Below are 23,937 nucleotides of genomic sequence, written 5' to 3'. Positions count from 1 at the left end.
CACTTCTTTACCAGCCTAAACAAGCCAATGCCTCTTAGCATTTTTTCACATGCCCTGTGCCGGCTTTCTCAGTAGTCCTACAATGGACCTGAAAGTTAGAATCCTAAACTCCTGACTCAAAACTGCTGTGTCTGTGGTTCTATATTAATAAAGTTCCTGAGTCAGGCACTGAAGTGTCCTACATGCAGGTTCATGGCCTGCCAGTGGGATGCAAAGCACTTAGATATGTGCCCAGACTCCCTACACGGTCAGAACAGAGATATAGGTACCCCTGCACGTCTCTCAACAATGATCAAAAGTGGAGGATTTACTTGTCTCTGCTGACTGTGCCAAGAGCCTTCACACTCCAGTGGAGCCATGCAGCACTCTCAGATGGAGCAGGGAGCCAGCTAACGGGAGGTCATGCACAGAAAAGGCGTCCGGCTCAGAAGCACACAGCAGCTGCCTGGATCCCCTGGGAGCTGGGATACAAGGCCAGACTCAGAGAGCAGGTGTCTGGAGAGGATGTATATGGCTCAGAACTGGAGTTCTCAGATTTAGCTGAGTAAAAATACTCCCACAATTCTAATGTGGGTTGGTTTGGGTTTCTTTTTAGTAAAGCCGATAGAGTTTCTTCGTAATTCTGTGCAGTTTAAGCAGCCAAGACTTTGAGGTTACCCCCTTATCTCATGGATTCACAAAGCCATGTTGCCCTCAGCATTTCTGAGCTAATAGAATAATGAAGATAGCCTCCAAGTTTATGCACTTCTTCTTTGTTCAGTGTTTTGGGGCATGTTTCACAGAGGTGTTGGAAAAAACTGATAATGTTCAAGCCGTCACATTTCCCTCCTTTTCACCAGATCAATAATTTACTGTTTTGCAAGTACTGGACACTGGAATCAGTAATTTGAAATTTTCCTGAACAGGTTCAATCTAGACAAAAAAAGAAATTGCAGCAATTCAAAGATAAATGGTAGGTTTTATTCAAATAAATTTGGTCTTCTCCAGCTGTACTTAAGCTAGATGATCCTTCGCCTTCTTAACTGGTAGAGTACCCCTGAGGGAAAACTGCTACTTCACGCATTTTAAATAGAAAATATATTTTATTTATTTTAGATAAGCTGCTAAAGTCTAAAAAATATTATCCAAACTATTTTGGAATAATTAATTTAAATATTTTAAAGGTGAAAGTCCATTCCCTTTACTTGTGCTGAATAGTAAATTGCAATGCAAATAAAAGATTACAGGTATACCATACAAACAGAAAAAAAAGATGTGGGCTGAAAAGATTGCAGGAAAGGTTGGAATTGGAGCTAATTTAATATATGTGCTCCATAAACCACATAATTTTCATTATGAATTTGTAATATGGGAAAAGGCTATGAAAAGAGTAAGAAACTGTTTCAGAAATATATTTGAAGCTTACATTGTTTCACTTCTCATTGACTAAATTAAACCCTGCAACAAAATTTTTCGTTTCAGAGTTGGTTACATACATTTTCATCTATCATTGGCCAATGACAGATCTGCTTCTCTGGGCGCCTTCTGTACTCCTGTAGGTCCCTTAAAGCTATGAGAAAGATTGTACAGTATAATATTAGCCTATATCTGCTATGAATAATCTGATGAAAATTGAAAATCCCAAGTAATAACAAGTGAAGAGAGGTATTTCAGCATCAAAACTTCACTGATAGATTGATTTACCTGCCTTACAAATATTCCCATCTGCACTAATATTTCTTTCTAGGAGTTTAAAATATTTTCTGAAAAATTTTCTGAAAATATTTTCTGAAAAAATTCACATATTTTAAACTTCAGTCAAAATATTGTGGAACCAGATGTGACCTTATCTAGACCAGATAACGTGAAAATTAATGGTGTCTGATTAGAGAAACCTCCAATGTAATTTGAAGCTGGATCTCTCCCTGTTCCTGGGCCATATGTAGATGTGGCTGCAGCTGCACTGTCATGTACAGGGCTTCAGAAGAGCCTCTCTGAAGGTACCTCTTTTTTCCCTTTCTTTAACAAGTTCCATATTACTTCCAATGTTTTTAAAACTTATCTGTCTCAGCCTTAAGAGCAGGCTTATTTTATTCCTGAGCTGCTCCCATAAAAATTCCATTTTAGATCCTTGCTGTTGTAATGCTTATCTTTTTTCTCTTCCAAATTTCAAGCCTAAATTTATTCATAGGCAATTTATACCCATTTGTTCTTGTGTCAGCATGGCCTTTAGCTTAAATAGTTGTTTTCCCTGCCTGATATTTACATCCCTGAAATGCTTACAAAGAATGGGAGAGAAGACAGATGGCTATCGCTTAACCTGCAATTTGTATTAATTATAATAATTAATCAGGCTATTTTGAGTTCAATATGGTGTGATTCAGCAGAATTTGCTAAAATTCCTTAGCAGAAAAGTTGATGGAAGATTTTGAGTTTGTAAATAAATCATATATTCTAGTAGTAAATGTTTGTTAACAACACTAAATACTGAGCTGAACCACAGCTCAGAGAAAAGAGAAAAAAGTGATGAAGTTGCTGTCTGTAGTACTTCACAGTCTGTTGTAAGGAAACCCCAGTGGGCCACGCAGGCTGCTGGCAAACAGTTACCACCTGGGGTCAGTCAGGAAATCCTTTTGGGCTGTACCTGTGTTGCCACATTGGCTTGGATTCTGAAGTAAAAATCTCCTGATTGTGCGTATTATTGATGTTCTGGCTCCAGGACAGAACAGTTCCAGGGGGATGGATTGCAATCCTTGGAGACAGGGCAGAACGGACCGGTGCATGCCTGAGCCACAGCTGGGCAATTGCCTGTGGGGTTTTCCACCCACAGCACCAGACAACAGCCAGTGCAAGTAAAACCTCCCACCCAGGCCTGTAGGATGGCTGTGTGGATCTCAGGACAACACGCATTGCTCCACTCCTATTTTGAAGAGGTGGCAACTTAACCACTGCTCCAATTTTACATCTGTTGAATTAGATTTTCATTTTCCTTTTTAAACCTTGTTTTCTAACTCCTTGGCTACTACCTTTAGCTGTTAGACTCCCAGCCTGTGTTGCAAACACCAGTGCTGCCATGAATGAGATACATAAAAGTGCAGATAACCCAGCCCCAGCATGGGCACAGGTCTGGCTTTCACAGGCCATGCCAGCCCCTTGCCGTGCCACCACCATGGTATTGAGTTGCTTCTTCTATATCTATGTGGATCTTATTAAAGTTCCAAGGGTCTCTGTTGTCTCTATTTTATTCTGTATGTAATCAATTTTTTAAACATGGGAAAAGTATTTTGCACATATTTTATACAACACCAAGCAAATAAAAACAAATAAGTCATTCTCATTCCCAGGACTACAGCTATTCTCCAGAGAGCTCGCTCAAGCATTTTTCCTAGTCCTCAGCAACCTGGATAAACCAGCCAAGGTTGATTGTGTGTTGATTGTCCTTAAAACTTTTTACAGCCATTTAGGTTAAACATTTTTACATCCTAGCTATGTTGATTTATTCATTACATTACTTCTGCTTTATGTCATCCTTGTTTCAGAGATACTGCAAAATGTTTTTAAATTCTGCTCATAAAATGTGCAGAAAGGAGATGGAAGATGGGATTATCTTTGCTCATATCTTCTCCTGTCAGAGGGACATGGAATTTCTCTGTATGCCCTTTACTGTTATAGTCTACTATCTGCCTGGGTAATATCAAAAAGCTCCAGTGGTTTGGGAGTTTAATATTAATTTTTACTGTTGCAATGACCTGGGAAATGTTTGATATTGAGAGATTAATCTCATTGTGACCTTTGAAATCTGTAAAATTTTTGGTTCTGAGGGAACATACTTACCTACAATTTGTACCCTTTGTTGCTGAATGAAAAGCAACATTTCCCTCACCCCATTTCTGTTCTCTTGTTTTGCTAAGCTTTAATCTTAAATGCAATTCTTTGTGCAGACAAAGATGCACATAGTGCTACTGTTTGAGATGCCCTAGTAATAGCCTCCATGTAGATATATTTTTCTGTAGTTCTACAGAAAAGAATTTGGTGCACCACTTCCTCAGGAAGCTTGCAATAAATTATGCATAGCTGCTATTCAGGCAGCACTGTTCATTCCAGGCACTGAGTCAGTTAGGAATGGTGGAGTGGGAACTGTAACAATTATGAAATCTGCAGCTCTCTTCTGTTTGGATGCTTGCATAAGGACTGAACTTGGATTTTACATTTGAATGGCTCCTTTTGCCATGCTTTCGTAGTTTGTTTTGGGTTTTTTAATGCAATTACCATAAAAAACAAAAGAGGGAAAAAACCCTCAAACCAAACCCAAACCAAACAAAACAAAAACCAAAAAAAAAAAACCACCAGACAAACAAAAAACCAAACCAAACAAACAAAAAATAGAAGGAAAATGAAAGAGAAAAATGCATAATGAGAAATTTGCACACGGGGCAGTGCTGACCCTAAATGAGATATCAGCAAGGTTGACACTGGCAGATGAAAATAACCTTCTGAGATTTCCCAGTATTTTGGATGCCCACCACGGCAGCACATTAGCTGTGAAACTGCTGACGATCTTCCAGCACAGAAGGAAATGTGGAGATTTGAGAATGAGAAGTTTAATTGCAGGTTTTGCTGCAGTTAAATACTTCTACCTTGGTATGTTAAATGTGAAGAGATGGTGTGAGAAAAATGAGTTGTGGAGAAAGTTCAGTTCTACAAGTTTACACTAGGATACTACAGTCAGGAAAATATATTCCCTCCTCTTCTCCTATGTCATTCATCCCTCCTTTTATGTCCATCCATTTTCTTCCCTGGATTGTTGTCTCCAAAATTTACAGACCTTTTTCTGTACAATCTCCTGCCCTTGCAATAGCTGTCCTGTTCCTCACTCTCTCTCTCTCTGCTCTGTGTATTTTTTGCTTCAAATAGAATTTCTCCATGCTTCCACTTCTAATAAAGATGTTACACATATTCTCATTCTTTGTCATTTACTTCTGGCTTCTTAAGGCCTGGAGCTGCCTCAGAAGGGTGAATTCCCATCACCCAAAGGCCACCTGGCTTTGGGAGGGCAAGGAGTACTCTGCCACTGTGCAGCAATAATGGATATCCCATGGGTCTTTACATACATCATGGACTTGGGGTGAAGCTCTTAACCTGGAGTCACTTTGGTGGTCACTAAAATGTTTGCCCTGAGATGCAGGAATTTCCCTTGACTCCAGCTTGATTGAGAGGAAGAGCAGGAGCACAACATGTAGCAGGGTGGGATAGACTCTGACTCAGCTTAGCTGGCTCAAGTCCTCATCCTTCCTGTCATTAGCAAGGGAACTAATCTGACACAGATCTGTTGGAAACTTCGCTAGTCTACTGTGTGAGGTAATGTTATGGGAGCAAACATCCAGACAGGAGGCTCGGTTTTCTTGCCTCTGCACAGCTTTGCTGGGGCAGGTAACTCACATGGCTCCTTGTACCTCTCCCAGTGTTGTGCAACTGAGCACATTCTTCACATAGATAAGTTCAGATTTTTCCTTTTGAATTATGTAAAGCCTTAGCCTAGTCATGTAGTGTTGACATGCTCTGCTCATAAACAAATAACCTCATTTTCGGGTGATTGATACAGCAAAGCCTGAGGTAAACAGTCAGCACAGTCCTCTTGGCAGAACACGGCTTTGCAAGCAGAGAGGCAAGTAAGGCAATGACTGCCATACGACAGGGCTCCTGCAGAAATCAGTCTCTGGACAACTGGTTTCATGGTTCTTCCAATGGAGTTTCTTGTTGAAGATTGGCCTTAGCCTAAAGAAAGTGGCAATACTGAGAGCACAAACTGGGTAAGTGCTTTGAGTAAAATCTTGCTCCTACCCTACTTCCAGCAGTATAAAACCACCAACCTTATTAACTTTTCCAGCAACAACCTACAAATTTCAGGGGGGGTTGATACCACTGGGGTTTTTAATTTGTTATGTCTTTTTTTTTTTTTTTTCCTTCTCTATATCACAGAGATGATCTCAAGTCACATCCTACATCAATCAAGTTGACCAGCGCTCAAAGTCTGGCTACATGGCAGCTCTGCACCCAGACTTGTAACCTGCATAGCCTGTGGTCCGTTGAGGAATCTGTCTTCATTTACCAATTCCATATTTTAAGTTTGTACAGAACCCATGTGCTTTCAATTTCCCTTTTATTTTTTTCCCAGTAGCTGCAGCCACATAGGACAGTGTCACTGAGAGAGAGAAATGAACTGAAAAGAACTTAAATTTTCCTATGGAGATAAGTTTCCTGAAAAGACAGTGTGGTGGGTTGACTCTGGCTGACTGTCAGGTGCACACCAAAATGCTCTCCCACTTCTCCTCAAACAGGAGGAAATCACATGAAAACTCTTGAGTCAAGATAAAGGTAGCTTAATAGAAAAAGCCAAGGGCTGTGTTTATAGGCAAAGGATAGTAAAAATAGTTATTCTCAGCTTCCCATCAGCAGGAAGTGTCCAGACATCTCCTGGGAAGCAGAGCCTTGTTATGCATAATGATTTCTTTGGGAGACAAACACCTTCATAATGAATGTCCCCCTTTCCTCTTCTTTTGTCATAGCTTTTATTGCTGAGTGCAACATCATGAGGTGTGGAATATCCCTTTGGTCAGTTTGGGTGTGCTGTCCCAGCCATGTCCACTCCCAATCTCCTGACCTACTCTACCCCACTGACTTTTTGTAGTGTTGGAGAGACAGCTTTGATGCTGTGAGAGCACTGTTTAGTGGCAGCCAAAACAGCAGTGCATTATCAACAGCTTCCAGCTACAAGCACAGTGCTATGAAGGATGCTATGGGCAAGGCTAATCCCATCCCAGCCAGACCCAATACAGGTGGATCTACAAGTAATTATTGTCCACAAAAATACTGACAGTTTTTCATGGAGACATCATGGAATGTAGCCAACATGATGAAGGCAGCACTGAAATTCTCATGATAAACTGGAGTGATACCTTATGCTTCTGAAAGATTTTTTTTACCCCTGAAAATCACAGTGCAGAAGAGAGAAGTTTGCCAGCTATTTCCTCCCTGTGCAAAGAGATCTCTCTTTGCTATGAGATGTTAGCAGACAATGGAGCAGGATGCCATTCCCCAGCGTGGAATCACAAATTATTCCAGCTGAGAGACTCTAGGGCTTCTGATGTCTCTTCAAAGGTCCAGCAGGTATTCTGTGGCAATAATATAGGGCATACAGGCAGCATTTGGAAGCCACAGTGCACTAGAGTAACTCAGATGATGATCAGGCCTATATTTAGCATTTGAAGCACTCCCCTCTTGGTTTCAGATCCATTTTAAAGATGGGAAGTGACGTTTATTTTCCATAAGTACAAAGTATGGTGAAAGTCTTTAAGTCAAATGAAGCTTTTATCTATTAACAACTACTCATTGACGTACAAAAGTACACCTCATTGCGCAGAATGTGTCTTTTTATTATTTTTTGTTATCAATGCATTGGAAATGCTGTGGCTTCCTGTCCCAGTGCATGTGCAGTCTAATACAAACAAGAATGTCTATTGAGCATGACTCCTAAGGAAATCTGTGTTTGTAGTTGTGGGAAAAAAAGGCACAACGCAAGCTGAAAAGAGTTGATATCCTGAGCAAGGAAACACGCTGCACTGTGAGATTTTGGATTCAGTTCTTGACTGCGCCTCTGGGGACAACCGTAAGGCTCTGTGGAGGAGTGCAGAGTCACCTGCAAGCTCCCTTTTTGATGTCTGGTTTCTGGTTTATCTGATACCAAGGCTGGCCCTTAACACAGGCCTGTACAGCCTGACTTGTGTCCCTCCTCCCTCACTGTTACCAGCAGCCACAGTGACGTGAGTGCTTTCTGACAGAGGGACAGGGGGGTGCCCTGGCCTTGACTTTCTGTCTGATACTAACAGCCAGAGCACAGTGTGGGAGAGGCTGGGCTGGCCTTGAGCCACACAAGTCCCTCTGATCTTGGCTGTCCACCAGCAGAGAGCTGTTGTGCTCTCTTGGCACGGTGAGACAGCCTCCATGGCAGTGTGCTCTCCCATAGGATGAGTGGAGATATTTTACTGAATTCCTTCTTCTGAATTCCTGGACTTTAATGGAACATGTCAGGCATTTCAGTGACTTACTGTCCTTCTTCATGCAAGTAAAGTTGCTTGTTGATAAACAGAGTCATGTCATACTAGCTACTATAAAATGATGAGCCTATCAACTTACAATGTTGATAACTTTTTTTTTCATATAACTCACTGTGAAACTGCTTTGGCAACAGTAAAGTCAGTACACTTATTTTCCCCAAAAATACTTCAAGAAATTAAAGGTTTCCACTCGTCTTCGTTTGGAAAGACAGGAGTCTGCTAAGGAAGGCAGGAGTCTCCCCTGAAATGGAGAATGTAAACCCTCCCCACCCCTCTGAATTGCTATAAATTTTAAATTAAGGGGCTCTCAGGCAAAAATACAGAGAAAAGGAAAAAAAAAGGATAAAATAAACAAAGCAGTACACTAGAACAACACTGACAGAGTCAGAACCCAACCTGACACCCTGTTGGTCAGGGTGTGGGTGGCAGTCCGATTGAAAATGTGGCTGCAGTCCTCTGAAGTATCAGGTGTGGTTCTGTTGGAGCAAGGAGGATCTGTAGAGAAGGATGTATTCTTCTGAAGATCCAGTGGAAGAGGAGACAGCTGATGTTCCTCTGGGGAATCCCATGGAGAAAGCTGTACTGGTGTCTCAAAAATTTCTGGATTATATCTGGGTAGCAATACTTGCCTCCTCCCTCTGGGCGGAGCATCTCACAATGGGATGTTATAGTTCTTATCAGTCATGCACTGATATTCAATAGTCTGTTATCAGCAGATGTCCCCTCCCCAGAGAGGTGTGAATGTGGTCACTCAAAGAGAGAGATAAAGCAAACTGCTCACTTGACAAAGGTAATCTGCCATACAGATGGTAATGGAAAACAACTTGCATTGCAATCTTCAACACCACTCAGCATTCAAGGATATTATTTAAAAAAAAATTAAAAACTGTATTCACAGCACTTTTCAATACTGTATAATTTGCAAACATTGTAAAATATCTATGGGAATTAAGGAAATATTCTGCAAAGTGTCTGATTTTCTTTCTGCTTCAGTTTCATGCACTTCAAAAGAAAATGATAGAAAAGAGAAGAAGTGGATGAAATCTGAATTACAGATGAAAAGGAAATTGTCCCAAATGCATGCTGTTACATCAAAAATCTTGATAAGAACTAAGCTTCCTAAGAGGAACCAAGCATCCATCATTAGTTTAATTAAAATCTCTTATGTCTAACTAGAACTTTTCTTGGTTCATTCACATTATTGTTAACCTGTTAACAACACAGCTAGGGCTGATGTATGCAAACTTTCTGGTACCTACCACTTTTCCCTGTTGTTCTGCTCACCCATTCTCTTCCCTCCTCTTGCCACAGCCCTCTCAAGAGAACAGCGGAGGTTTTAAAGAAGCGATCAGTGTCCCAAGTTGTTTGCAGGGAGGAGCAGGACAATGGCCTTCTTCAGCCTGGAATCTGCTTGAATTATCTTTATATGCTATCTAAACTAAAATGTTGCTTTCTTTAACTCTAATAATTTTCAATTTAATATTTTGTTTGCTTTTCTCTTCTGTTTTATTATTCCTTAATAACATTTTACCAGACACACATGGCTGCACTCCTACAGTGCCAAGTAATTGGCCACTGCCATTTGTGTTTGCAGTCCTGGGCTTTTGGGTATGTCTATTGCTATACTACACTACATTTTTGTTCTAGGATTCTATTCTAGGATTCTATTCTAGACAGCTTATCCCACCCAGAATAAATACTTGTTGTCATTACCTATTAGTTAGCAGTAGGTATTCATTGCACTGCACCATTGCACACGGCTAAACTAAAGCTAAAACAATTTGGGACATAGCTATGTGACCTCTAGACAATTGCTGTCACAACTGTAACATACTAAAATCAGTTCAGGACAAGAGATTTGCAAACAAGTCCAGAGAACTTGTATTGCTGGGTTAATACAAAGTCTGTGGCCTCTTGAAAATAGCAAACTTATTTTTAATCAGCTACAGGGCACAAATTTTGGTTAGGAAGTTCATGTGATTGTTTTCTGAAAGTCAAGGATTTTTACAAAGTACTGCTAATGGAAACATTAAATGAGTCAAATAAGTATAAAATTGGTTCATGAAAACCTATAAACCCTGAAATTGTGTAAGTATACAGAGCTTTAATATGTTTATTCCTATAAGGTTTAAATATTAAGAAACACTTATGGGTAGTCTGCTTAAGAAAGGCCTAATCTTGTCTAAGCCTCAGTTGTTAAGCCAGAAGAGAGTATCTCATTACAACTGCTGATTGGAATTTTTATGGTCTAATCACTGACAGAAAACTTAACTATTACAATGGTAATAAGCGAGTGTATTAATTGTCTGTCTCTTGACAAACTAAATTTAACCTTTAACCCAAATTTTAATTTTGGTAGTTGTCTAGACAATTTAATCCAATTTTGTGGTTTGCTCTAGATGTGTGAGCAACATTTGCCACATATGAACATTTCCTTTAATTCTGCCTCTTTTGTTATCCTTTTTTCCTCTTTAGAAGATGTGATAGGACATAATTTTCATGCTTTATCTAAACTTAGACAGACTTATAAAAACTCTAAATGTATTAGCATTCCCACATCATCTCTAGCATGCTTCATATGCATTTTATGCTTTCTGTGTTAACAGCAGTCTTTGACTCTCTGTTCAGTAGAATTTTGAGATGCTGAATTAGGATTGCAAAGTGCTCAGTATTTGTGCCCGTGTGCATGGAAACCATAAAACAGTAAAAGCTCTGTGTGTCCTTGGATATTTAAAATAATATGCCTTAACATGAGGAAGTCTTGCCAGTCTGATGCTCTTGAGGCCAAAATGAGTGCTCCGCACCAGGCCACCTAGGCCAGGACATAGTTATGAATTAAGTGCTCATTGAGCTACCCTGAGTAAATAACTCAGCACCCAGAGTCCACATCTGGCAGCTTCAAGATTCAGAAAAGGTGGGTTTGCAGGTGGATTCCCTGGATTTCAAATACACGCATATAAAAATGTCAGTAGAGATAACATCCTTCTGAGGTGTCATGAGCCCTCTAGGAAGGTTCTGTGTGTAAAGGCAATTCTGTTTCTTGAAAGGGTATTGGGAAATTACATTTTAATGGACCTGTATTGCCCCAGTCTTCTTGTTTCTATGAGACCTTTGGGAAGACTCCTTTAGAGTGTAATTGTCCTTAAGCTTTTATGAATTGTTTTAAGAGACCATTGAGTACCTAGCTACAACAGTTTTACTCAACATGAGAAACTTCACTGAGCAAAGTAGCCTATTGTGATAAATATGACTCTTGTAAAAACCCTGTTCTGAGACCGGCTGCTTGATCAATTTAGGAATAATTGCTTGACTTCTTTGATGGGGAAGGGGCATGGTTGAAAAGGAGATGCACAGTGTTACCGGATGTAATAAATTTTTAAAAATGTGTCAGTTATATTTAATGACTTTAAGCAGATTTTTGAAAGTTTTCAACAGTGGAGATTTATGGTACAATAAAATCACTCGTGGATGAGCCTGTATCAAGCACAGGTAAAATGATTTGTCTCAGAAAGGTTTTAAAGTTTTTATGTCACTATAGCTTGTGTTGGTTGAATGAATTTGAGTGAATAATTAGTGTGTCTTCTATCTGATGATCTGCATTGCTATACAAACTTGCCTTGTGCATGTTACTGTTCTGTTTAGGACTCTAATGGCTTGCTACAAAATAATGACTGGAAAATTATAAAAATAAAAATGTTTTGCTTTCTCTGCGTATATACAAAGATATAGCCCTTTATGGATTCGAGCAGTAGCCTGTGTGTCTCTCAATTTTCAGGATTAAATTACCTGCATAATTACACTACCTGCCATATCTATGCTAATCTTTGATTTTGACCTATCCATTGCTAGGGGTTTTATTTCTAAGGACAAATCAGTTCATATAGAAAAACAAGGTTCTGTGAGATGAACCTGAAAAACTGGAGTGCATTTTAAATGGGCCATTGCCTTTGGCTGAGGAGGGTGCGCTGCTATTGACCAGTCCATATTAAAGGAACAGTCTTGATTTTCTTAATGTTAAAAATCCCTCTTAGTAGCACTAGGGGATAAGTTTTTATCACTTTTATCTGGCTAAATAAAGAGCTACACTACAACCTACTCAATAATGATCTGTCATGGAGCACTTGAGTGCATCTCTCAGCAGTGCTTGATCACCTTATACACACCACAGATGTAATCATAGGAATATAGAATCATGGAATAGTTTGGGTTGGAAGGCGCCTTTAAAGGTGGCATAGTTTCAGCCTCCCTCCCCTGGGCAGAGACATCTCCAGCTAGGTCAGGTTGCTCAGAACCTTGCCCACTCTGAAATTGAATGTTTCCAGGGATGGGGCACCTACAACTCTGTGGACAGCCTGTTCCAGTGTTTCACCACCCTTATTGCAAAACACTTCTTCCTTATGTCTAGTCCAAATCTACCTTCCTTTAGTTTAAACTCTTTACTGTCATGTCCCATTCCTAAGTGGAAGGGAGCACTCAAGATTTATAAGTGCCCGTGATCGAAAAAGCCAAAAGCCAGATCCAAAATAGTTCAATTTTATTAGTAAACAACATGTTCAGCATGGAAATTGATATATGTTTTGCTTCTATTTTCTAATAGTAAGAACAATAAAAAAATAAAAGAGAGAAGCGGAGAGAGAGAGGAAGGGAGAGACAGATCTGATTTTGGCACAATGGAGAAAAATAGGAATAATAGGAATAATAGGAAAGACTATTCTATGAGGGGAGCGGGTGCACATACTGTGAGTTCTGCATGAACTGTCACACTTCTTAATGCCTTTTTCATCAGAATAAAGGTGTGTATAGGTTTGTCTTCTGATACTGAAATGCACAGGGATATCTTCCTCTTACATCAAACCAGCAGCAGCCTAATCACTGACCAAGCAAAATTACAAATGCTTTTTAGATGAGGAGAATATGAATGGAAAATCATACATAATGATATAACAAATTGAAGACATTGAGGATCTGCGGTGAAAAATGAGAAAGGAAACTGTGCAAAATGAAATGTAAATGTATTTGTATCATATTAATTGAATGATAACACCATGGCAGAAATGTTCTCCCCAGTTCTATTAATAAAAGCTATTTTTTTAATGAAATAACAGGTTTTTTTTTTCTGTTTCTGCACCTAATTTCATCTCATCATGTTACCCTGCTTGCCTTCAAGAAAAGAACAAACAAAAAACTGCCTTAAAAATTCAATTTTGCATTACCTCTTATTGTAAGTACTTCAACTTGCCTTATGCATCAGAGCAAGTGCTAAATCCTTCATTTATATGGTAAAAACAATAAATGACCTTATTTAACATAAGCCACAGTATATTAGCTTTATCCTTTAGGTGGATAGTAAATCAGCTAACATAACCAAAGAGTGTCAGTGTTACCCAGGGTTCTGTAAGAGCTCTAGGAATGAAACATAGAAGAATGGCACTATTTTTCTCAGAGGCAGTTGGAGTCCCCTGTCAGTTCAGGGGAATTTTGTGTTGAAACCTTCCTGCTAACAGACGAGCTAAACACTTTGCATCGCTCAAGTATTAAGTCACACAGCAGATGTTTGGTCAATTGGTCTGTGTTCTTTCCCCCACTTGCTCCTACTTGCCCAGCAATACAATAAGCAATAGGCTGAGCTACATTTTGAAATCAGGTTATTATTCTGACTTGTAGTTACTCTGAAAAATATATTTTGAAATTCAGGAATTTGAGGAAAATCTGTAATTATTAATGCTATTCCTATAAGGGAAGGTCAAATTACTAGGAAAATATCAGAATTTTTCCCTTGAAGTTTTCATATGTGTCCTCATTTAATAGCAAAACAAAGGCATTATTTAATATAGTTAGCAGGACTACAGCTCCTCAAAGAGAAACTTGTAGCTAAAGTATGTGAAGACTTGCATTTATTTACTAAGCTTAATATTTGTATTTGCTTTTTTTAAAGTAGTATCATAAAAATCTCACTAAATTCAAGAGTGCTCCTGCTTCTATTTTTGTAAAGAACTGGGAAACACTTTAATCTTTTTAAGATCTACTGATCCTTTTACAAATTTTTAATACCATGCTGCTCATAATTTTTTCCCAAAGATCAGTATGATGCTTGCACTATGAGGAGATCTTTGTTTATTTACATATTCTTCAAGTCTGTCTGCCGTAATGAAAGTATTTAATTCATTTAGAGCTGATAATTTGAAGTAAAAAGACAAAACGGTAACTGAAAAATTTGAAGTTTACTATTTTTTCCACCTTATGAAGGAAACAAGAAGTTAGAAAGGTTGCAAAGTTCTCATTTTAAAGATTTTAAGGCCATAGGGCCTTATATTTTCAAGGTTGTTTAGACACACAAGTGTCTGCTCAGTAAAAATACATAATTGTATATTGGCATACCTAAGCACCTAACTGTCCTGAAATTTTAGTCAAGGATAGCTTTGGACAAAATTTATTAAATTCTGTTAAAATTCTCCGGCTATTCAAGAACAGATTTTTGTGATAGTTTAAACCTATTTTCACGTGCGATAGATATTCCAGGAAAAAAGAAGTAAATTAATTATAATAAATGCAAAAATTCTTAGTTGTTTTCAGTTCAAATTCAGCTTTCTGCATAACGCAGTCTGAAACAACGCCCACAGTAATTGTGAATAAGGAAGATGCCATTCTTCAGTCACTAAAATATTGATAGAAAAATAAAGTTTCTAACAATGTATGCAAACACATTCATTCTTTAAAATAAATATATACAGAGAGAATATACCATTTTACTGAGCAAAATAAAGTTGCACTAGACTGCAAAGAAGTATGCTTAGGGGCTAGGCAGAAGAACGAAACTGACTAAAATGATGGTTTAGTTCCATTCACCTGAGTCAGTCTTCCCTGGTGACAGAAAACAGCTTCTTATAATTACCTATAAATATTAAACATGACCTAATATCTCATCCTTCTGTGTCTGAGGTGAAAAACCAACAACAACAGTAACAACAACAACAATAATAAAATAAAAACAAACAGACAAAACAACACAAGGCATTTAGTAGCATGTAGGAAATATTTATACTGAGTACCTTGGTGCAATTCTCACACTGAAGATAAAGCTCTGATCACGTCTAGGGCATGACTAAATTTTAAATGACATTTTGGGATGGATATCTGGACTTTGGGAAGGCAGGGTTTTTTTTTTTTGGTGATTCTGCAGCAAATGAAGCATTGATAAGGGGACCTTTTCTCAATGCATTTAGTGTCTCATTCTAATTCTAACTGCTGTAACTTCAGTGCCTGTGAGAGGGAAGTATTTCTCTCTCCCTTGCTTCTTCCACTTCACCTGATGGAAAATGACAATGCCATATGCTAGTAAAATATGCTGAGACACATTTCAATATGTTGAAAAATACATAAGACTTCAAGACTATTTCCAGATCCATTAATATATTACAGTTTCATTGCATAGTAATAATGGGCTGAACATTACACATGGAGGCAAGAGTGGCTATTTCTTATGAAATATGAAAAGGTGTGCAGTTTTCTCAATACCTGCGCTCCTTTGTCTGGAGAAAAACTTTGGCTGAAGATCTCCAGCATGGAATATAACCTGTCCTTATTTTAAACACCCTAGAAACCCAACATAAAAGAAACCAATTAGGGTAATTGCTTATAAATTAGAACAAGAGTCAACTTTTACCAAGGCAGACCAGCATATAAGGACCATACTTGTTTTCTGCCCTCTGCATGATGTTCTGGATCCATAGGGGGTGAAAATGTGCACATAAAGTGCTTGTGCTGTTTTCTTTAAAAGTGCCCCTTAAAGGCTGATGTGCTTCATAAGTTTCCCCAAAGTATTGAATATTGATGTTCAGTTCAGACTGGGACTTATTATGCTGAACATCAACTTGCCAAATCCTATTATAGTAAAAACCTTGAGATAATGTTTAATGGCATGAACTGAAAATGCTGTAGTGAAGTTAAATGAAATGTGCCTGGAGAACATAAGTGATTCAGGAAGAATCTTGAAATTTTTAGTCTCACGCACAGTTTCTTAGAAGTGTGTTTATAGGGAACACTTTGTCTCTTTCAGCAATGAAAGAAAAAAAAATCCAAGAAAAAAGTAATATCAAAATGAAACTCTATTTTTAGCTTGAGACATATATTTTCTCCAAAAGGGAAAATGTGCAATGAGTCATTCCTGCAGCTGGTGCTAAAGCTGGGTTAGTCACATACCTGCGACTTCTTAACTTGAGTACAAACACCAAAAGCTTTCTGAAGGAACTAAAATCAAAAGTTCATAAAATATATGGCAGTCCATGAGTAGCCAATGTCATCTTTTCAAGTCACCTCCACCTTAGCATCTTTCATAAGTGTCCATGCTTTTAACCAGTGCTTCCTGCATCTGTAGCATTAGCTGTGCGTTTCATCAAGCTGAATTTAAATTGGCTGATAAACAACACCTTTAAGTATGTCTTATGTCTTATCCTGTAAATGGTCTATGTCACTGATCCTAGGAAATGAGGCAGTGTTCACCTTTTCTGCACATCTTCAATGTGCAGCAATTCTCTCTGGCATTATACTGCTAAAATATTTTTCTTTTTCAAGTTTGGAAATTCTTCAGTTGGTCTTCTAATGAGCTCAGGAAGCTGCAAGCATTGTGTATTGCTCCTTAGAAGTGCTTCCAGACTGCTCATAAAGCTAAGAGAAGACTGATTGCAAAGAGCAAATAGCTGCTTATATAAATAGCTGCTTACTGTGCACAGCTGGCAAATAAGTCACCTAACAGTGAGTCAAATTGTCATAGAGCCATAGAATCATAAGGTGGTTTTGGTTGGAAGGGACTTTGAAAGATCATCTAGTTCCAATCCCCTGCCATGGGCAGGGACACTTTCCACTAGACTACGTTGATCAGAGCTCCATTCAGCCTGGCCCTGAACACTTCCAGGGATGGGGCACCCACAACTTGGCCAACCTGTTCCAGTGCCTCACCACCCTCATAGTGCAGAATTTTTTCCTAATATCTAAGCTAAGCCTAACATCTTTCGGTTTAAAGCCCTTGCCCTTTGTCCTGTCACTACAGGCTTTGTAAGAAGTCCCTCTCCAGCTCTCTCGTAAGATCCCATTAGACACTGAAAGGCCACGGTAATATCTCTCCCCAAAACCTTCTCTTCTCCAGGCTAAACAGCTCCAGCCCTCTCAGCCTGTCTTCACAGGATGCATGCTCCAGCCCTCTGAGCATTTTCATTGCCTCCTCTGGACTCCCTCCAACAGATCCACACCCTACTTATGCTGAGGGGAACCAAAGCTGAATGCAGCACGAGAGCAGAGTAGAGGGAGATAATCACCTCCCTTGGCCTGCTGGCCAGTCTGCTTTTGATGCAGCCCAGGGTATGTCCTTCCAGCAAATCACTGTAAAAAAATATAGTAGATGGATACTAAGTGAGATTTTTTTACCACACATCAATAGCTTTCCCAGCACTTCCTGCATGTAACCTATGCTCCATGGATGGCCAGGAAAAATCACTGCCTCGAGTTAAATATGTGGGGCAGCCTGACCCACAGCAAATAGCCCTGGGTCCTCTCACATGTGTTGTGAGCTGGCAATCTAAAGGCACTGTTGACCAGGTCCTAGTTCCATATAGCAGCAAGCACAAGAAACTGAACAGTTGGTAATGTTTATTTAAAACGTTGAAATTGTTGTAAATGATGATAAATTGCAGCCAGGCAATGATGTGTGGTGTCTAAGTGACCCCATCCCACAGGAAAAACACAGAGTGAAATCATTGGGGAAATGACTCTAATTCTAGCAATAAGAGGAGTGGTTGTTGAAAAGACTGAAAATGGTCATCTGGACTATCCTTTAGGCAGTTCTAAAAGGCAAAAAATAACAGCCTAATATTGATTGCAAATGTTTCACCCCTTCAATTCAGTATCTTCTGCTATTTCTATTTGGAAGAGTCCAAAAAGAATCTAGTTTATTACAGCTGTGTAGGACAGTGAAGCACTAAACTAAATTCATTCATATGTCAACATGAAAGAAAATTCCATCACTATTTTACTTCAGTAGTCCATGCCTTCTCAATGCTTTATCTTAATGATATGAAAGTTTAACTTGAAAAGTTTGGTTATACTTTTTAGTAAAAACAATGGCAGAACTTTTGTGCATGCATTTATATTATAAGCTTAGTCTACTTGAATTCTGTCCATTGACATAAATTTCTTTGGAGTGTTCATAGGTTTCAGCTGACCCAGCTTTCCACAATACCTTAATCTCTTGTTATTTTTTGGTTTTTTTTAGGAAACTCCCTTGCAAGTATCTTGATGCAAAAGAGTTGGTGAGATTATTGTATTCCAGCACTGAGGTAAGAATCACCAAAATAATTATTTACATGTATTTCAGACACTATTCATGTATTCTCTTTTCTATAGAAATTGAGAAAGTTCATTCTACCTGTTTCTGGGACAGTGTCCACTTGGCAGGTGGTAATTTGTTCAAGCTTTAGCAGGTATTGGTGTGTGACATGTCAGAGTCCAGAACCTCTGACTGTCTCAGGTTTGGCAGTGGCAAAACCATGGTTCTGAGTTGGTCAGAAACCTGTCAAGCTTAGGCAAGTTGTTTTATTGCACTGTTTTAAAGCTGTTCTCTTTCTCCCAACATATCTTCCCATTTCCTGTGCAAACACCACTCCAGTGAGGAAACTTCAATTACCATTATAATTTTGCATTTCTGCATCCCTGAAGCCTTCATTATCTTCAATAACACCTTCCAGGTTTATGTTAAACTATTTGAGTACTGGGAAGGACATATTAGCAATGTGTTCACAATTGTCATTAGTTCTACTCTATTGAGGCAATATCATAGAATCATAGAATGGTTTGGGTCAGAAAGGACCTTAAAGATCATCTGGTTTGCAGCTCCCTGTCCTGGACAGGGACATATTCCACTAGATCAGATTTCTTAAAGCCCCATGCCAGGATTTCCTCTTGTACTAGAAATGGGCAGACATTTAGTTATATAAAAACATGTGTTCTTTTAATATATGTAATTTGGAAATGCAATTCGCCTTTGATCTGTGCTACAGGCCATCTGTACAGATTAAGTGTAGAACTGATATATAAGTGTTCAGGTAATTGTTAGCCTTTGATATGCAATCCTGTTTGTTTATTGTAGCAGTTTTATACCATCTAATACTATTCAGACGAAAAACCACAGAGAATGTGTATGAAATCAAGGATGGTATAACATAGTTGTGTGATCTGCTGAAAAATTGTTAATAATAGTTTTCATACTGGATTCATCTTTTGTCTGCTCTTGATGTTTGTTGACTATTTGTGCTAATATAAGTTCAAGCAGAATGGGCTTGAAACACTGTAAAATCTTTGAAATGAGTCATTGCCAGATCAATACATTCCAGTAAATCTGTAGTCATCAGTGATCAGCTATTGCTCTAACACAGCCTATCAATACAGACCCAGTTTTACCAACATGCAGGGCACTGTATTGTGTGTGGTGCATTGATCTTGGCCACCAGCTAAGCCCCTACACTGGTGCTTGCTGACTGCCCATGCCCCATGTCACCTCCATGGAATGGGGGAGACAGTTAGAAGAGCAAAAGTGAGAAAATTTGTAGGTAAGGATAAAGACAGCTCATAAATGAAGGAAAGGGAAAACCAAAGCAACACACAATAACTAGTGCACACACAATCATTCACCACCTCCCACAAGAAGACCAGCGCTCAGCCAGATTGTGAGCAACAGCTGTAGTGGAAGACAACCTCAACACATCTTCTTTTTATTTATTGCTGACCATGACATCATCTGGTGGGGAATATCCCTTTGACCAATTTAGATCAGCTGTCCAAGCTTTGTCCCATCTTGGCCATTCCCAACCTCGTTGTCTATGAGGACAAAATGACAGAGAAGGCCCTTACTGCTGAGTAAGCACTGATTAGCAACAGCCAAAACACTGGTCTGGTGTATAATCAACGCTGTTCTAGTCACAGATCCAAACCACAGAACCATATGGGTCATTATAAAGATGATTAACTCCTTCTCAGCAGATCTAGTGCCAGAAAACAGTGTGCTTAGTGCCCAGACTAAAGGAAAACAGACTTAAGTTATAGACTATAGACTTAGGTTCAGTTAAATGGACTGCAGAATTTTATCTTAAAAAAGGAAGTGCAGATCACTTCTTGAATGACTCCAGTTTGCTACTTTCTTGCTAATTATGTAGGCAATGGCTGATCAGAGTGCCCAGTGCCTCCTGGCAGACTCCTCTCATGGAGAATAGCATATGTGTCCTGGGGAGTAGGAGAGAACCAGCAGAAGCTGGTTTGTGCTCAAGTCTCCACATGTAGTGAGGTTAAGAAACAGCTGGATTATGCAACTGGTTTTGGGAATTAAAAAACATTTCTGGGTTTTGCGGTAGAAATGTAGTCCAAAAAACCCACTTACTTCATCTAGGACTGGCAGTGAGTCAGCACAGATCCTGTGCTGGACTCAGATCTGGAGGACAATCTCGTCCGCAAGCAGAACTTGAGTGGGATGCCTTCATTCACAAGGCATTAAACCACCCAAACACTTTCAGTGACCTAAATTCGGGTATTAACACTAGCCTCTAGCTGAAGCAAAATGTAGCTCTAGGTTTGTAAACAGGGAAAGGAAAGGGAGATTCACAATCTTGAACAGTCAGTGTGGTATGCTTAGACCTTGTTAAATACTTTCTCATACTAGACACAGCCCTACCTTTCATTAGCCATTCTGCAGGCCTGGATTCCCTTAAATTTCAAGAAGGATAAGCTGTTCCTGCAGCAGCTGTTGTGAATGTGATGGTGTACAGAGCATTTTGCTAACAGAAGAGGAATTGTCTATTACTGGAAGTCTTGGAAGAGCTCCCTTGCATCCCTGCGCACAATTTCTACCCAGCAGTGGACAGAAAATCATGCTTTGTTTTCATCAAGGCACTGCATGGTTTCGTGAATTGTTTCTTGCGTGCACTATCTGAATGCAAATCACACCTCTGTTCATTATAGGTACTATAAAATAGCAGAAAGGGTTGAAATTTATAACTGACTGAATCTGCTATAAATGATTTGTGTTTTATTGCCTTTTAATGCACAATTGCTGCAGTAAAGTTTGCAGTCTTGTTATTTTATAGCATTTTACTATGCATATTAGAACAGCATGCTCACATTGGCATAGTTAAAACTTGCAGTTTCCATTACAAACCTGTTTTCAGTCATAAAGACTCCCTGATCTAACAACGCATGAATTTTAGATCTGAATTTTTTCCTTAGAAGCACCCAGATTGGCTAATTCCAAATAATTTATGCATGAATGCCAGAGACTTGAGCATTTGTTGGAATTTGGATTAATTTTTGATCTTGCATTTAAAAATGCAAGTGTCTTTAATCTAAGCCAGGAAAACAGTTGTTTACAGAAGCAGCTCCAGTTTAGTTAAGTGAACGCTTTTTCACTCTGTTTTCCCAGACAATAACAGAGTGTGTACATGACCTAAAGTCATAATGACCCGATGCAGACCTATATAAATGAGTCAGCCTGGTTTTTCAGGGGATCTTCTGCCTTACTGAAGAGTACAGAACCAGTTTTATTAGGACCTGAGGTCCATGTAGACAGATGCTTCCCAAAAATTAGGGTTTTATGAATATTTAGTAAGGAAGAAAAGCAGATAATATTTTTTAATAATTATGTTGCATTTATGTTCCATTTTGTCTCTGAAGACTTTATTGCACTATACAAAGAAGGTTAAGAAAGGATGCATATAGACTGCTGGTTAGTTGGACCAATTTTGAATTTTGGGCAATACTGGATTTTAGTGTAGCTTCTCTGCTTGGGTTATTTGGTTTTGTTTTACTTTCCTATCTCAAACACTTTGAAAGTAGTTTTGAAAGTCAGAGTTTCTTAAATAGTGGTTTTATGTGGTCTAGATGTGGCTCTTGTAGCTCTAGAAGACTACAGAGATGGGCATCTATGCCCCATTAGTAAAAATCTGTGGAAAGTGTGTGGAGAAAAGAAGAGAATGGCACAAATGTGGAGGTCCATGCTCCAAGATCTATTCAAATTCATGATCTCTCTTTGAAAGTCAAAGAGAAACCCTCACTCTTCTTGGATGTGTTATGTTTAAAGGTATGGGATTTTTCTGAGCTAACTGGAACTCTCATAGAGTGATTTCTGTTGCCAATCTGCTGAAATTTGAGGTTCACCAGAGGCAGCATCTAAAAGGGGGCATAATGTTCCACTAAGATGACAACTGAGGGTAAAAATGGAAAACAAGTAAGTTAATGTACTTTTCCATGAAGTCACATATTAACTGACTGAGTAGAAATTCATGTGCTCAGCTGCAGCAGTTTTCCAAAATGCTACTGACTCTTAAGGAAGAAAAATCAGGGGCCGGTGCGTGTGCCAAAACAATCCTTTGAGCATCTCTGTTCACATATATTTATAAAAGATTTACCTGGAAAAACATCTGCTATGAGAACATTTCAGGCAAAAATGAGGAACAAGTCACACTCCCTGTGCCTGCTGCTGAACTGCTGTGTCACAGCAGACATTTCTACTTTCTTTGCAAAAAACCTGGAAAGCAACACAAAGAGGCAACATTTCATTGCTCAAATGGCAATGGGACATATGGATGCATAAGAATTGCAATAAACTCACATCAAAGTCATTGTTTTAATGTTTAATTGGCCAAATGTTTCCTGAGCTGAGACGGGGGTGGCACAGATCTTCTTGCAGATCTTCTCCACTCTTGTGCAGAGCTTGTGTGCTGATCTGCGAGGTGACCCTTCACATCCATCCTCACCCTGAACCCACGGGTGCTCATTAGAAAGAACATATTTTGTTTTGCAAGAAAATCCTTTGCATTTTCTTCTGTGTAAGTCAGCTTCCCTTGGACTTCCCCTTGAGTTACAGCATTTCTGGGAGCTGCTGACAGCCCCTGCAGCAGAGTTAAGCTGAGCTGAAGACAGCTGAAAAATCCGGCAGTTTCCATCTGCGCAGGCTTTTTATTGTGTTTAAACTTTGCTCTAAATACTTTTCTCTTTTGAAAGGATGAATTAAGCAATGCTTTATAGTGACAGGGGCACCTTCAAAATAAGCATTTGCTGACAATGACAAATATTTCAGCACCCACGTCACAGAGTGACCCATGGAAGGAGGTGTGGGTAGTATCAAATCAGGCTGCAACCTGTGTCCTTACTTAAACCCTTCACCCAGCATTTCTTATCCACTGCTGGAGGAGGTGGATCCAGCAAGTCTGCAGGAAACCCTGCACAGGTTGGCAGTACTGGCGGGAGCAGAGCTGAGAAGGATCCAGCAACCCACGCCATTATCCCTGCTCCCCCAGAACCAAATAGTACCAGAAAACCATGCTGGCAGGGTACCAAGGGATGTGGGCATTTTCCTTCAGACATCTCTCACTGTCAGCATGTGCAGAAAGAGCCACTGCATTTATCATTGTAAATTTTTGGTTCGTCTGCCTACCCATTTGCTCTGTTTTTAATGGCACCTTCAGGAATCAAAGGTGGCACATGAGCCATGAGATTAATGCAATTTCTTTCCAGTTTTGCACATAACATGCAGTGACAGCAGTTACAGCCTTCATGGTGCTTGTGAAATCCATGTGGAACATATTTTCCAGCTACTTCAGCTGTGACCTGACAACGACAATAACATTGTTGATGTAGCAGCAGTGCTATAGCCGTGAAGGTCTAAGGATGTAAACAGTGCAAGGTCGGGGGAGAGTGGTTACATCTTTTATCAGAGCTATTAGATTCAGCTAAAAGTACAGATAAACTTCCAGCATGCAAGACTCAATATCACATACTGACATCTCTTTTCTCCATCTATGGATAACTA

This window comes from Camarhynchus parvulus, chromosome 1 (assembly GCF_901933205.1).
Source record: "Camarhynchus parvulus chromosome 1, STF_HiC, whole genome shotgun sequence".
Taxonomy (NCBI): domain Eukaryota; kingdom Metazoa; phylum Chordata; class Aves; order Passeriformes; family Thraupidae; genus Camarhynchus; species Camarhynchus parvulus.
This window is presented reverse-complemented; position numbering follows the sequence as displayed.